Source organism: Macaca mulatta, chromosome X (assembly GCF_049350105.2).
Source record: "Macaca mulatta isolate MMU2019108-1 chromosome X, T2T-MMU8v2.0, whole genome shotgun sequence".
Taxonomy (NCBI): domain Eukaryota; kingdom Metazoa; phylum Chordata; class Mammalia; order Primates; family Cercopithecidae; genus Macaca; species Macaca mulatta.
Window position 1 is genome coordinate 108510312 of NC_133426.1, and position 17429 is coordinate 108527740.

At 36.9% G+C, this 17429-nt stretch overlaps 1 non-coding gene across 1 annotated transcript; it reads right to left on the reverse strand.

Moving 5' to 3' along the window:
* Window positions 1–233: 233 nt before the first annotated feature.
* Window positions 234–340, reverse strand: LOC114675142 (U6 spliceosomal RNA). The gene has a single exon (XR_003726240.1). It is a non-coding gene; the product is annotated as a U6 spliceosomal RNA (small nuclear RNA).
* Between the last annotated feature and the right edge of the window lie 17089 nt (window positions 341–17429).

Genomic DNA, 17429 nt, shown 5'->3' on the forward strand with positions numbered 1-17429 from the left:
AAAAAACAACTTTTTATCACTTTTTAAATTATACTTTAAGTTTTGGGTTACATGTGCAGAGTGTGCAGTTTTGTTACATAGTTATACACGTGCCATGGTGGTTTGCTGCACCCATCAACCTGTCACCGACATTAGGTATTTCTCCTGATGTTATCCCTCCCCTAGCCACCCACTCCCTAACAGAACCCAGTGTGATGTTCCCCTCCCTGTGTCCATGTGTTCTCATTGTTCAAAAATATATGGAATGCTTCACGAATTTGCGTGTCATCCTTGCACAGGGGCCACGCTAATCTTCTCTGTATAGTTCCAATTTTAGTATATGTGCTGCCGAAGCGAGCACTATTTATCACTTTTACAATGGGCTGTTTTTGGTCATTATTTTAAACTTTAATTTTACTAATTTCTTCTACTGTTTTTGGATTATTTCTGTCGTGCTTTCTAATTTCTTCAAGAAGAATGTGTATTTCTTTTATTTATGGTTTTATTGAATAATAATGGTAATTATGACTATGGATTTTTCTCTGGGTATATCTTTAGCCACGCCACAATAGGGTTTCATATGATGTATTCTCTTTTTCTTTGCTTTCCATATAACTTGCAACTTTATTTTTAATTTTCTTTTTGACGTAGGGGTTATTTTGGAAAATATTGCTCTATTATCAGGCAATTACTATGGTCATTTTAATTATTTATTTCTAATTTTATTTGTTAAGATAAGAGGATATGCCTATATATTCTCTTTTTTACAATTTATTAATGTATTTTTATGTTTTTGAGGACATGATTGATTTCTTAAAAGTTTTATACATGTAAGAAAAAAGATGCACATTCTCTCCTTATATCATGCAAACTTCTCTCTATTGAGTTAATATTGTTGTTTGATTATTTATTCTCTATGTCTTTGATTATCTTTTCATCTAATGGGTTGGTCAAATTCCGATAGAGGTGTATTAAAGTTCTCCTTGTAATTCTAACAGTTTTTGCTTTATCTGTTTAGTTGCAATGCTGTTTGGTACATACAAGATTATTATAATTTCTTTAGAGGTGCCATTTTTATTCACACAAATAATGATTTAAACTGTGTTTTTTTTTAGAGCTTCCTTTGGCTTATATTAATATTTTCAACCATGTTTTCTTTTTGCTTGCTTATGCCTGATACCTCCTCACCCACGGATTTGTTTCAACGTTTCTTTGTTGCTGTGTTGTAGGTGTGTTTCTTATAAAGAACATATAGTTGGATTTTTAATTCACTATCATGGTCTGTGCCCTTTTACCTTTAGTGCAACATTTAATACCCTTGATTTTATTCTCTTCATTTTGTTTTACGTTCCTATTATTTTTACTATTAATTTTATTTTGTTGAGTCCTATTTCCTTTTCCTTTTTTTTTTTTTTTGGTTTATTCAAACTTCTATTCTTACACATTCATTATATTGTGAATTCAGAAAATTTACTATGCTTTTCTGCACACTTCATTCCATGAGTGCTAGCACTCAAAATCAAACAATGTTTCTCTACTGTTGAATCCAAATGAGATAATTACACCACCCGCTGAGGTGCCTTATTTTCCCACTGCTCCCTGACTTCAAAAATAGGAAACCTTTAGAAACATTTATACAAAGTCCAAGTAGCATTCAGTACATAGTGGTTAAATTAGTGATCTCAGAATGACAGTGGCTGAGTTAAAAGCTATTTATTTAAAAGCTGTATTTTCTTGGGTGAGTTTTAAACCACTGTCTATCTCAATTTCTTTATGTGAAAATGAAGCTAAGAATTGGATTATCTCATAAGGTTGTTGAGCTGATATGTAAAGATATGTAAAGTGCTCAGAGCAGCACCTGACAAGTACTAAGTGCTCAATAAATGCTACCTGTGATAATTTAGACATGGATTGTATTCTCTCTGAATCTTTGCATGCTTGAATATCTTACTTCACCTTGACTTGTAATGATTATCTAGGTTGGGCACACAATTTTGGGGTTACTACTCTTCCCTTTTAGTAGTGTGTGGATATTTCCTTGTTTTCTTACTTCCAGGATGGCAAGTAAAAATAATTTACCTGTCAGATATTTTTCCTTTTTATGTAACTTCTTTTTTATAATATTCTCTATCATTGGAATTTATGAATTTTATAATGATACTTCTAGGCATTTGAACTTTTAAAAAATAATGGTGTCTGGCACTTGGGGTATCTCTTTATTGTTCAGCCTCAAGATTTTCTTTAGATTAGAGAATTTTTTCTTCATAATTTCTTTACCTATCACTTCTTCATCTATTTCTCTTTCTCATCCTAGAAAGTCATTAATGTATTGGGCCTTTTGGATGGGTCATCCAAGATTTATCTTTTCCTTCATCATTTTCATTTATTGTTTAAATTTTCACCTGATCACCTTGGCTGCTTGTTCAATTTTCAACAGTGACATTATCTCTTTCATTTAGTCTGAGTTTTTAAATTTGAAAATCATGTTTCTCAATTCCAGAAATTATTTTTCCTGTTTTAATTTTATTTCTTCCAGTGTTGTTATTGCTTTCTGCTAAATATGATAGTTGACTCTTTTCCATAGTTCTATTTCAGTCAGAAATAATATAAATTTTGAAATGCACAGACAATGGATATGAATTGTCCCCTACGGAAATACTACAAGGGACTGGAGAAATTTGGAGAATGGAAAACTCCAAGGCAGGTCTTTTGGGGGATAGGCAAAACTGGGATTGATTGAAATCAATTTTGTGATTCTGTATTTCTTCACTGCATCAACATTTTGCTTCATATACTGTTTCTTAGACATACCTAGAGAGGCCTACCTAAGTGATGGATTAAAGATTTTAAGCAAATATCTTTAGACTGTAATCCATAATATACTTACTCTCTCAATTTGTCTTCCCCATCCCTTACAAGTCCCTTTCTTTTTTCTTTTCTTTCTTTTTATTTTTTTGAGATGAAATTTCTCCCTTGTTGCCCAGGCTGGAGTGCAATGGCCTGATCTCAGTTCACTGCAACCCCTGCCTCCTAGGTTCAACCGATTCTCCTGCCTCCGCTTTCCAAGTAGCTGGGATTACAGGGGCCCACCACTATGCCCAGCTAATTTTTGTATTTTTAGTAGACATGGGGTTTCACCATGTTGGCGAGGCTGGTCTCAAACTCCTGACCTCAGGTGATCCATCCACCTCGGCCTCCCAAAGTGCTGGGTTTACAGGTGTGAGCCACCACGCCCGGCAGTCTCTGATACTTCACAGTAGCACATTGCTCCAGCTACCATTATTGTATGTTGATTACCTTAGTTGTAGCTTTAAAATAACTATGCTCAGAATTTAGTATCAGGAGAAAGCAGGACAGTTAAGCTGGGTAGAGACTGTGGCTTGACTAACAGCTGATACGATTTCTCAATGGGATCGTTTCTCAATGGGATCGTTTTGTATATGTTCCCAAGAGAATCCTCTGAATAGTCAGAAGGAAGAAAATGTTCAATGATTTACGAAGGAATGGGATGACAGATACAGAAAACTGTTAAACATTGTCACGTACCCTCTGACTGGAATCCTGGAAAGAGTGCTATATCCTCCTTTATTTGAAAACAGTTTCTTACTTTTTCTTTTTTTGGTTTTTTTTCGAGACGGAGTCTCCCTCTGTCGCCCAGGCTGGAGTGCAATGGCCGGATCTCAGCTCACTGCAAGCTCCGCCTCCCGGGTTTACGCCATTCTCCTGCCTCAGCCACCCAAGTAGCTGGGACTACAAGCGCCCGCCACCGCGCCCGGCTAGTTTTTTGTATTTTTTAGTAGAGACGGGGTTTCACCGGGTTAGCCAGGATGGTCTCGCTCTCCTGACCTCGTGATCCTCCCGTCTCGGCCTCCCAAAGTGCTGGGATTACCGGCTTGAGCCACCGCGCCCGGCCAGTTTCTTACTTTTTCTTAAAAAAAGATTTACCATTTCACTAGAGATTGTAAATATTTACACATGTGCATATATGACAGAATAGTATGTTTTATATATAAACTTATGTTCTTTTGTTTCCCAGAATATTCCTTACTTTTCCATTTTTCCATTCCTTGCTTCAGGAAAGGTTTATGGAAGGGCTTTTTGATTTCCCAAAGCCTAAACACATGAAAATATAGTGTTAGGTACAGTTGGTGCTCTTCCCTAAGATGTATCAAGCTATGGCTTTACTTCTATTTGTGCTGCTCAAGGATTCATGTCTTGCATCAGTTGTTGAAAAATTCATGCCACTATCTCTTCAAATATTGTCCCTTCCTCATTCTCTCAAGACTCTCTTTATGGACTTCGTTCTAGGTATATTTTGAAACTTTCCCTTTTTGTGCCATGTCTTCTAGCTTCTCATTCATATTTTGTACTGTTTTATCTTTGTGTGCTGCATTCTGGGTGATTTATTGAGATGTATATTTTCTCCTTGCCTTTGTCTCTGCTAGGGCTATAAAAGTTTCACCAGTTCCAGATTAATTTTTGTATTAGTGTATGTCCTTTGAGTTCTCTCACGTGTACAGATTATGAATTCAGCCTATGAATGGAGCTGGCCTGGATTCTGATTGCTCCCAAGGCGCTCTGTATCCACCCATGACTTCACATAAAAGATGAGCTTTCTTCTCATGTATCTTTGCTGTGGGATAAAGTTTTCTAGTTACTATTTCATGTGCTGGTTGTGTTTCTGTGGCGTCTAGATTTAGATTGGAGCTCAGTACCAGCTTCCCATCTTCCACTGCGTAGAGGCATTGTTTTCTGTCCCTATGTGGGATTAAATCCTGGTCTCTAGATCTTAAAGCCAATAGCCGTCTGTTTTCATCTCCAGCTCATTGTTGCTAGCTCCTTCTTTGTTTCTTAGAGATTTCCATTTCATGACCATGAACTTGACTATATTACTGTCTTTGGAGAAGGTGAGTATTCTATCATATCTGTGAGTTTCAAGTGGGAAGGGGGAAGCTTTCCAAGTCAGTTCAGTCTGCTGTTGACTGGAAATTCGTTGAACAGTTTTGTTGGATTAAATTGTGTAGGTGACATGTCATACCTATTAAGAGATACCTGAAGCATGGCTGCTTTATATTGCTTCTAGACATATAGTATAGAGTCTAACGAAGTTTTCTGTATCTCAGCATAGCAAAGGCAGGGAAGCAGCACAGAAAGTCTTGATCATTCAAGGTTGACACAAGCAAACTAGAGAGCTACAATATCTGAAAAGGTCATGAGGAAGGAATGAGAATGGCGAGTTATGTAGAGCAATAATACTAGAATCATGTGGACCTCTTCCAACAACTCTAAGGTGCTTTGTAAGCATCTTTGATCTTAGACACACAATGGAAAACACAGCAGATCCTAAACTGATTCCATTTCAGCACCACAATGGGATGAGAAGACAAAATATAAATTATGAGTATTGCTATGGAAAATAAAAGCTGGATGTTTTATACACTTGGGTTTGTGGACTGTGATTTATTCCAGTTATACATATGTGTTAGCTATGGCATTCTGCAGGATGTATGATTACAAGACATTTATATTATCCTCTTTGCCTAGTACTTATACTTTTCCTTATTTCCTCTCAAATTTTACTTCCTTAGGAAAGCTTTCTTTGTTCCCATTTTAGCCCCTCAGAGTATGTCTTGATCTGCTGCTATATACTCATATACATATTTGTGTTCCATTCCTTCTTTGTATTTATGTGGAATTATAATTATCTGTACACTCATGTGATTATTTGATTAATGTATATACCCCACTAATCTGTGAGCTTCATGAATACAAAGACCTAGTCTGTTTTTTCTACCATTGTATTCTCAATGCCTTGCATAGGCGCTCAATAGAGACTATTAAGTGAATGAATGAATACAATACATTCTGCATTGTTTGACATTTTTATAATGACTATATTAGTTTTACTATTAAAAACAATCATCCTATTTAGAACAAATATAAACACAGACCTTCTGGGCCAGTGGTTTTTAATATATTTAGGGTTATACTTCCCATTAAAAACATGTTAATAATTATAGCTTATAGCCTCTCACCTGGAAAACTTATATGCACCCTCCCCTCACTCCCAATACATAGCCTTGTATACAATTTCCAGGAATTTATAGACTTGTCCAGTTGAGAACACATGGTCTAAGTTAATCAGTATGGTCAGTAGGTGAGAGTTTCTTGGACACTGTCCTTAGCCTGGCTGAGGGGCCACTAAGGAGGAAGGTGACTGGAAGGCAGCAACCGTGCAGTAAGGCTAGGTTCCCTAGACTCCCTGGAGATGCAGATTTGGGGCATGAAAGGCCCACCAGACTGCACTGCTCATGATAGGTGGGAGGCAGCAGATAGCGTCCAGGGAGGCTTCCACTCAGACACTGTGAATAAGGGCAGAGAGCAGGGAGACAGTTAGGGATACTCCCCCAGCAATCACTTCTCCAGGCCTCATGGACACCCTCAGCTGCAAGGGTCTAGAAGGCATGCATTCTGGTTTCCAGTGGCAGGAACAGTGCTCCCTTCTCTGCTGGGGCTGGGTTACCCCAGTGGAAATTTAGGAGAGGGAGGAGGGAAGGATCCAAAAGCATTTACTCAGGTCACCACCTTGGTCATCTGTCCAGGTATATTTTTGAAGTGAGCAAGAGTCAGGTGCCCATATGCAGGAGATGAGAAGTTCTGAAATATGAGAGGGGATGGGGGCAGCACCTTCCCCCGATCTTGACTGGGCAGAAAGGACAGGACCATCTCTGCATTCCTCATACCTTGCAGCATCAATCTCACAGCTCTTCCCTTTGCCCAGAGTTAAATCTCATTGTTTAGAAGGATTCAGTCTAATCCTTCTAAATACCTTATCAAAAACCTTACCAATTACCTTATCAAATACCTTAGCATGTTTATAAACTCTTCTTGTGTAGAAAAGCAATACATTCATAAAACTTAATTGTGCTAAGGCACTTCCTCCCTCTTAAGTTGAACTTTTTTTTTTTTTTTTAGACTTAGTCTCCCTCACTCTTACCCAGGCTGGAGTGCAGTGGCGCGATTTTGGCTCACTGCAAACTCCACCTCCTAGGTTCAAGCGATTCTCCTGCCTCAGTCTCATGAGTAGCTGGGATTACAGGTGTGCACTGCCATCCCCGGATGATTTTTGTATATTTAGTAGAGACAGGGTTTCACCATGTGGGACAGGCTGGTCTCGAACTCCTGGCGTCAAGTGATCCACCTGCTTTGGCCTTGCAAAGTGCTGGGATTACAGGTGTGAGCTACTGTGCCTGGCCAGAAATATTTTTATGATAGATTTTCCCAGATTAATTCCTCATTAATTTTTCAGTGACAATAACTTCATTTTTTTTCTGATTGTAAAAATAATTGCGTGCTGATGCTTTTTTTTTGAGACGGAGTTTCTCGCTCTGTCACCCAGGCTGGAGTGAATTGGCATGATCTAGGCTCACTGCAACCTCCATCTCTGGGATTCAAGCAATTCTCCTGCCTCAGCCTCCTGAGTAGCTGGGACTACAGGCGTGTGCCACCATGCCCAGCTAATTTTTATATTTTTAGTAGAGATGGGGTTTCACCATGCTGGCCAGGCTGGTGTTGAACTCCTGACTTCAGGTGATCTGCCTGCCTTGGCCTCCCAAAGTGCTAAGATTACAGGCGTGAGCCACTGCTCCTCGCCACTGATGCTTATTTTTTTAAGGCAGTAATAATACATGAGGAAGTGAAAATATGAGGAAGTACAATCTCATGTTCATTCCCTGCCTCTGTTACCGACATCCTGTCCATTTTCTAATTCCAATCGCTGCCTGCCTCTCCGCCCTCACGTTTTGAGGGATGGACACAGTTGCAGGGGAAATGGAAGACATTACTGATCATGGACATCGAGGGTGGAGAGAGAAATTTGGGCATCAAACTAACCCTGAGAAATGTACCAGGGAGGTTGAAAACATTTGTAAACCATTGCCCAGGAAAAGCAGTCACTGAGATCTGCATTGTGGATGATTAATATCTTTTAAAAACATTTTATAATTCCCTCAACAAAGTTCTTGCAAACTGTGGTAGAGGCTGTTAGTGCTCTCCAATATCCATGCTTTCTGCCCACTCCTTGGAATCCAGCTAGACTGGTTAATAGTGGTCTAGCTATAGTGGTCAGCGTCCCTTATGATTGGGTGCAACCATGAGACTGAGTTCTGGCCAATGGATTGTGGCAGCAGTGATGTGTTCCAGACTTTCCCTCATAAAACGTCCTCATGCTTGACATGTGCTCTCTCTTTTCCTAGCTACCGGCTGAGTGCAGATAACTTTGAGTACCTAGAGAAGGGTGGAGCTACAAGATGGAATGAGCCTGGGACCCTGAATGGCTATGTGTAGCAGAGCCTCTCTGCTGACCTGGAACATTAACCTCAGACTCTTTTGGTAAAGAATATATATTTTTTAAGTCATACAATTTTTGAGTTTTTCATTATAGCAGTTTAGACTTTTATACTACTACAACATTAATGGATTATTTTCTTTCCTTTTTTTTTTTGGACCTTAGGTGATGAGGATTATACTAACCATATTCTTCCCTTTGTAGCATACCATCTGCATTGATCTAATCAAACCCATTTTCTTTTCTTTATTAATTCATTTACTACTTTGTTTCCTTTCTTCTCTATTCTTTACTTCCATCTCCTCCCCAAAGGCAACCTTCTAATTTATTTGATGTGTATGTTTGTTTGAGTTATTTTAAAACTTACTTTATTTTGTATGCATGGATTTAGATAGTAGTATGGTGCTGTGGATCTCATTCTGACTTCTTTCCCCACTCAGTAATATTTTTTTAAAGATCCATCTATGTCACTCTGTGTACGTCATCTGTAGTCTCACACTGTTGTATAATGTACCACGGTATTCATCCACTCCAATTTACTTCCTCATTTTCCTGGAAATAAAATCTATACTGCTTCCAACTTACTGTTACCTCATACATTGTGATGAACGTCCTCATGCATGTCCCCTTATGGACCTATGTGAAAAGTGTTCTGGAATATATATAAAATGAATGGAATTGTTGAGCCATAGGGCATATGTATAATTCATTTATGTATGTCAGATTGCTCTTTGGAATAGCAGCTCCAGTCTAAACTCTAATTAGCTGTGTGCGTTAGAATTCTTCTATCTCTGTACCCTCAGTAACAATTGGCATGTCCCAGCTTTAAAATTTTTGGCAGCCAAATAGGTATAAACGGATTTATAATTGAATTTTAATTAGCAATTAACTGGTTAATAATGAGTCTGAATATCTCTTCATTTATTTCTGAGCATTTTGGTTTTCATCTCCTCGGGGTATATTTGTCATGTTTTGTCAGTTTATTTTTCTCATTTTACTTTATTTTATTTTTTGAGATAGGGTCTCAGTCTGTCACCCAGGCTGGAGTGCAGTGACACCAACATGCCTCACTGCAGTCTTGACCTCCTGGGCTCAAGCAATCCTTCTGCCTAGCTGCTCCAAGTAGCTGGAAGCAGAGGCATGCACCATCACACTCAGACAATTTTTTAAAATAGTTTTTTTTTTTTTTCTTTGTAGAGACAGGATCTTGCCATGTTGCCTAAGCTGGTCTTCAACTCCTGGCCTCAAGCTATCCTCCTGCTTTGGCCTCCCAAAGCACTGGCTTTATAGGCAGGAGCCATCTCACCTGTCCGTCCTCTTTTGTCACTATAGGGCAGTGTATTCCTGTCCTTTTCTTTTGGATTTGCAGGAGTACTTTGTATATGCTAGCTATTAATCCTTTGTTAAAGGTATTGTAAATAAGTTTTCTCTGTCATCTATTAACTTTGTTTATGGTGTCTCTCATTGAATAGAAATTCTTATTTTTTATGTAATCAAATCTATTAATCTTTTGTGTCTTATGGCATCTACTTCTGAGGTTTTGTTTAAGAAATTGTTATCTAATTCTAGGCAGCAAAGATATTCTTCTATATTATCATCTATTAAGTTCACAATTTTAGCTTTCATATTTATTTTGTTCTCTGTAGTCTGGATTTATATTTGGTGCTAAGGGGGGTTCCAGCTTTATTTTTCTTCAAATAGCTAGTCTTTCCAATTCCATATATTAAACCGTCCATTCTTTCTCCATTGATTTGTGCTGCCAGTTTTTTCTGTATCTACTTAAGTCTGTCTCTAAGCGCTTCCATTTATCTATTTATCTCTTCCATATTACTTTTGTTACTATGACATGGCAAGGATAGCTGGTACTCACCAAATGATTTTTGTACTTACTTTCCTAACTTGCCTTGCAGTTAGATTGAGGTCATATGACTATCTGGACTACACACTACAAGCAAAGTAATGTTTATTATTTCTGGGTTAAAGTTATTTAAAACTGGTGTAAAAGGCTGTGTGTTTAGATGGAGGAACCACAAGATGCAAGAAGTCTTAGGTTCCTGAGTAACTGCGTGGAAGATTGGAGAGCTGCCTAATCATTAAATTTTACGTAAATAGGAAATAAACCTTTGTTTAGTTCACTGAGGTTTTGAGGTTCATTTGTTGCTTCAGTATAGCATATTGTTACCCTGACTGACACATACAGTGTATCTTACTATCTAGTAGAGTAAGTTTCCAGTAGAGTAAGTATCCTTTGTTTCCAAATTGATGTAGCTCTTGTTGGGTCTTTATATTTCCATATAGTGTTAGAATGTATCAATTAAGCTTTGATAGATTTTTTAAAATGTTAAACCAGCTCTGCCTTACCATTCTGATCATGACTTTTTAAAATATATTGCTGGATTCTACTTGCTGGTATTTTGTTTAAGATTTTCACATCTATATTTTGAGACTTGTTTGAAATTTCATTTTTTTATACTGATCGTGTTGGTTTTAATATAAAAGATATTTGACTCATAAAACGCATTGAAGAACATTACTTATTTCTAGGCTATAGAACAGTTTGTATAAGATTGGACTTTATCTGTTACATCTGGGTCTATTTTTTGAGGAGAGGGGCAGGGAACTTTTAAACTGCTGATTTAATTTTTTCCCGTGGTTATAGGACCCTTTGAATTCTCTGTTTCTTTCTGAGCCAATTTTGGCAAGTTTTATTTTTCCAATAATGTATCCATTTCATCCACATTTTCAAATTCATTGTCATAAAGTTAATTATGGTATTCTCTTATCTCTTAAAATCACTGCATATTCATTATTATGTCCTCTTGTTCAGTGCTAATATTGTTTATTTTCACCTTTTTTCTTGATTAGTCTTACCAAAGATTTGCTTTTTAAATTATATCTTTTCAGGACCAATTTTTCATTTTTTAAAATTCTATCAAACGTATTTTTTTCTATTCCGTCTATTTCTGCTCTTGTCTTTTTCATTTTATTATCTTTACATTTATTCTATCAGTCTATTTCCAACTTTTGATTTGGATGCTTAGCTCATTAATGCGTACCTTTTTTTCCCCCCAGTCTAACATAAGATTTTTAAAACAGCTTTATGAGATATAATTCACATTCTAAATAATTCACCTATTTAAAGTGTAAAATTCAACCTTTTGTTGTATGCTTCCAGAGTTGTGCAACCATCACCACAATGAATTGTGGAATATTTTCATTACTCCAAACAGAAATCCTGCACCTATGAGTTGTCACTCTTCATCTTGCCTCTGCCTCTCCTTTCAAGTATTACTTTACTTTCTGTCTTTATAGATTTGCCTGTTGTAGACATTTCATATAACATAAAAACTTAAGACCATAAATTTCCTTTGAAATAATATTTTCATTGAGAACACAGGGACACAGGGAAACAACATACACCAGGGCCTGTTGGAGGGTGGGAGGTGAGGGGAGGGATCTTAGAGAACGGGTCAATAGGTGCGGCAAACCACGATGGCACACGTATGCCTATGTAACAAGCCTGCACATTCGGCAAATGTATCCCATTTTTTTTCCTTTTAGAAGAAATAAAGAAAAAAAGCAATACTGTTTTTACTGAATCCTACAAATGTTGGTATTTAGTGTTTTTGTTATTATTCAGTTTTCAGTGTTTTAGAATTTCTATTATGCTTCCTTTTTTAACCCATAAACTACAAAAAACTTTTCTTTTTTTTTTTTAAATTTCCAAACATGACCGTAGGTGGTGGCTCACACCCGTAATTCCAGCACTATGGGAGGCCACCCGCCTCAGCCTCCCAAAGTGCTGGGATTACAGGCTGAGCCACTGTGCCTGGCCTCTTTATATGTTTTGAGGCTATTTTATTAAATACTCACAAATTTATAATTTTTTGGCGAATTTAACTTTTTATCATCATTTAAAAACTTTTGTTGTGAAATAATTATATATTCACCTGTAACTGCAAGGATAATACAGAGAGGCAGGAGAATCACATGAGGTTAGGAGTTGGAGACCAGCCTGGGCAACATAGACAAACCCGTCTCTACCAAAAATACAAAAATTAGCCGTGCAACGTGGCATGCACCTGTAGTCCCAGCTACTTGGGAGGCTGAGGTGGTGTGATCCATTGAGCCCGGGAGGCGGAGGTTGCAGTGAGCCATGATCGCGCCACTGCACTCCAGCCCGAGCGACAGAGTGAGAACCCGTCTCAAAATAATAAATAAATAAATAAAATAAAAGTTTCAAATACATGGTTTTAAAAACATATTACCTTGTTATTTATTTCTATCCTAATTGCATTTTGGTCAAATAAAGTGATTATTATGACATTGATTCTTGGAAATTTGTTGAGATCTGTTTTATGGCCAAATTCATGATCATTATTATAAATAGTCCCTGTATGCTTGAGAGGAAAGTGTATTCTCCTATTAATTGGTGCAGGATTTTGTGTATGTCCATTAAATCAGATTGTTGACCACATTGCTCAATATTCTATATCTTTACTATCAAGATATAATAATAGAATACTTTTTGTTCTCCTTATTCTTTAAATACTTTAGAGAAGTATGTTGTATTCTTCCGTGATTGTTGATTTGTTCCTTTTATAGTTCCATAACATTTTTCTTTATATATACATATATATGTTTTGAGATGGAATCTCGCTCTGTCACCCAGGCTGGAGTGCAATGGCGCAATCTCGGCTGACTGCAACCTCCGCCTCTCTGGTTCAAGCAAGTCTTTTGCCTCAGCCTCCTGATTAGCTGAGATTACAGGCACGCGTCACCACGCCCGGTTAATTTTTTGTGTTTTTAGTAGAGATGGGGTTTCACCATTTTGGCCAGCCTGTTATTGAATTCCTGACCTGAAGCGCTCCACCTGCCTCAGCCTCCCAAAGTGCTGGGATTACAGGCTGAGCCACTGTGCCCAGCTTCTTTATATATTTTGAGGTTATTTCATATATACTCACAAATTTATAATTTTTTGGCGAATTTAACTTTTTACCATCATTTAAAAACTTTTATTGTGAAATAATTATATATTTACCTGTAATTGCAAGGATAATACCAACAGGTCTTCTGTACCTTTCCTAACAGTTTCCCCCGATGGCTACATTTTATATGACTGTAGTACAATATTAAAATTAGGAATTTGATACTGGTAGAAAATGCATCATATAGTTCTATACCATTGTATCACACCACTGCAATCAAGATGCAGAACTATTCTATCCCCACAGAGATATCCTTTGTGCTGCCCCTTTCCAGTGATACACACTACCCACCCTACCACGCCTAACACCTGGCAACCATGAATCTGTTTTCTATTTCTATAATTTTTTCATTTTAAGACTGTTATACAAGGAACTCAACTCAAGAGCAAAACCCCAAATAATTCCATTAAAGTGGGCAAAGGATCTCAACAGACATTTCCCTAAAGAAGACATACAAATGGCCAACAGGTATATGAAAAAATGCTCTATATCAGTAATTATCAAATAAATGCAAATCAAAACCAGAATGAGATATCAACTCACCCCATTTAGAATGGCTACTATCAAAAAGACAAACAAATAACATGCTGGCGAGGATGTGGAGAAAAGAGGACACTAATATACTGTTGGTGGGAATATAAATTTGTACAGCCATTACAGAAAAGAGTATAGGGGTTTCTCAAAAACAACAAAATTAGAACTATCATCCAATCTAGCAGTCCCCACCACTGGATATTTATCCAAGGAAAAGAAAATCAGTATATCAATGGGATACTTGTACCCCCGTGTTTATTGCAACACTATGCACAATAACCAAGATGTGAAAGCAACCTAAGTGTCCATCAATGGATGAATGGATAAAGAAAGTATGTTATATATACACAATGGAATACTATTCAGCCATAAAAAGAATGAAATCCTGTCATTTGCAGCAACATGGATAGAACTGGAGGTCATTATGTTAAGTAAAATAAGCCAGGCACAAAAAGGCAGTTGCATGTTCTCACTCACATGAGGGAGCCAAAAAAAGGTTCATCTAATGGAGGTAGAGAGTAGAATGATAGTTACCTGAGTCTGGGAACTGGGTGAGGTGGGTAGCGGGGGATGAAGAGAGATTGGTTAATGAGTACAAACATACAGTTAGATAGAAGAAATAAGTTCTAGAGTTCGATAGCACAGTAGGGTGACTATAGTTAACAATAATTCAAAATAGCTAGAAGATTTGAAATGGTCCCAACACAAAGAAATGACAAATGGTTAAGGTAGTGGATATCCTGAATATCCTTGATCGTTACACCTTGTTGGCACATATCAAAGCATCACATGTACTCCACCAATACTACAATTATTATGTATCAATAACAAAGCTAAAAGAAGAATGTTATAAAAATGGAATCACATAGTATGTGACTTTTTGAGATTTGTTTTCTCACTCAGTATAATGCCCTTGAGATTAATCTAGATTGTTGTATGTATCAATAGTTCATTCATTTTTATTTCCAAATGGTATTCTATGTTATGGATGTAACAGTGTGTTTAATCATTCACCCACTTTTTATCTTTAACAATGTTTTTTGCTTTAAAATCTATTTAGTCTCATATTTACTTGGCTATGGCAGCCTCCTTTCGGTTAATGCTTACATGGTATAACTTTTCCTATCTTTTTGCTTTCAAAATTTCTGCATGCTTATTATTTAGCATGTAGATGGTTTTCAAAATCCGGTTATATATATATTTAACAAGTAAATTTAGCCATTTTCACTTATTGTGATTACAAATACATTTGAACTATGTACTTTCTATTTGTCTTCCTTTTTTGAGGCTTCACTTTTCTCATTTCTCACCTACTTTTGGATTAAAAATATTTTCTCAAAGTGCATTTTTTCTTTTATTGCTCTAGATATTATATACTCTATTTCTATAATTTTAGTGGTTGTTCTTGAAATTTTACCATTCATGTCTAACTTAACTAGAGCTAATCAATGTATTATTCATGTATTAACAATAGGTGAGAACTCTAACTGCAATTAATTTGGACTGATCTAAACTCTGTCCCCTAGTCAGGCACACTGAAAATCTAATTATCTGGTTTTAATATTAAATTATCAACCTCATATTTTAAAATATCAACCTCGTATTTTAAAATACGAATTTCAGTGGGGGCATATGAGGCAAATTGTTATTTTCTTTATAGGCAGGGCATAGTCGAACTATTTTCAAAAATCCCAAAAAGGCTCAGGATTTGCCGGATTACCTATCCTGGTTACCAGTGTTTCCAGTTTCACTAAGGAAACCTGGTAAGGTGGTGAATTCAACTGATATTACAGTTAAGTAATAGACAAGGTCAATTCCTAAACTCATTCTTCAAGAGATCTCTGTATGACAGCCTTAACTGGAAAGGCTTCTTGCAGTAGGATTCCTTGTTGTTTTATCTTTTACATTAAATTCCATATTCAAGCCTACTCACTGTTTTCACTGGAAGTTGTTCGTTGTCCCTAGATACAAATACCTGATCCCACTCAATTCCTCTTCCCCATGAAATTGTTCTATAGGAGCAATTGCCTTGTCACATAGAACTTTTGTAACAGGGAAAGCTCTCAATTAATTATAGACTGTTTTCGACCCCAGATTGGGAAGGAAGTCTCATTTGCATTTTGCCCACCTCAACCCAAATATCCCATGATTTCATGAGACTCTATTGCTTACTACCCCATCTCTCATCTTACTCTTAGTATGAGGCCTTTTGCTTAAGCGCAAAAGGATAATTTAAGGAAATATATTGTAATAGATCTTACAATGGAAAAGTTGAATAACCTGGCCTGATAAAGGGTGGAAACAAATGCAGCTCCAGGAACTCCAAGAATAATAGAATACTATACAGCTGATGTTCAATTCCTGGTACCTATTGTTATTATTCTATGAAGTTAAATCTTTCAAAGAACTACTCTTTTAGGATTTAGCCACACCTGAACTATGCTCGTACTTTCACATGTGATGTGATTTAAGGCACAAAAATCCAGACCTTAGGAAATAAAGCATTTCCCTATTGAGTGATTTGTAGCTTGTTCATTAGGCCAGACCACACATCTATGTACGGGAATAGGTTTCACCTGAAGATTATGGAAGTTTCCACTGTTAATCAGAGCAGATGAAGCTGGTTAGACTACCTGAATAGTGAGGATCAAGCCAGGAGATGCTGATGCATCCATCTTCCAAATACAAACTCAAATACTATCTTACCCCAGAAGTCCTTTTCCAGGACTGACATATTTTCAGGTTCCCCTTAGTAAGGGTTCAAAAATTCTTGGGTCTAACCTCACTCAGGGTCATGTTGTTACCACAGCAATTGTATTATTTATTAAATCGCCGTGGATTTGATGTCATATGGGTTACAATGATTACAGTAAAACTGAGTAAGAACAACATTAAGCCCTAGGGTCCTCCATCAATTTTCTCCTAGGAGAAAAAGAAAAAAAGGCCATCACCTCCATTATTATCACCACTGATCTCGTCAGAAAAATCTTCAAGAGAAGCTGTCAAGCTTGCATTTGTGGATGCAAGTTTTATAAATTTCTAATTTTGCTTAAAAGCTCAAATTTTATTGTTGGTGACAAATCCTGTCAGTTGTTTTTCTTGAAGTCTCACTTCATTCATTTTCAAGAAAATCTCTAATAAATACCCAAGTCTGAAAAACCATAGTTTGTCTGCCAGTCATTCTTCAAGTAAAACTAATGTTCCATGAAAATAGCAGCTAATTCAGTGCACAACTAAAATGATTATGCAAATATTTACCTTAGAGACAACCATTGTCCTAAGCTATGCGGCAGAAATGCTTTGTGCGTACTTCCTATTTCATCACATGGAATATTAAAAAGACATGCACTCAATCATTGAGATTTTATCATATACAATTTATATAAATAAGGACTTTATTATTAAAGACATTTTAAAATAAATTTGGATTAAAAAAATTAGAGCGTGTGGTTCTAAAGAATGCAATCACTACTAGTATAGTATGGGGACACTGCCTTAATCCATGCTAAGGCACCAGCAGCTCTACCCGCCATTGCTTTTGCACCATCAGTGCAAATGTCAACTCAGTGAAAAACAGAAAA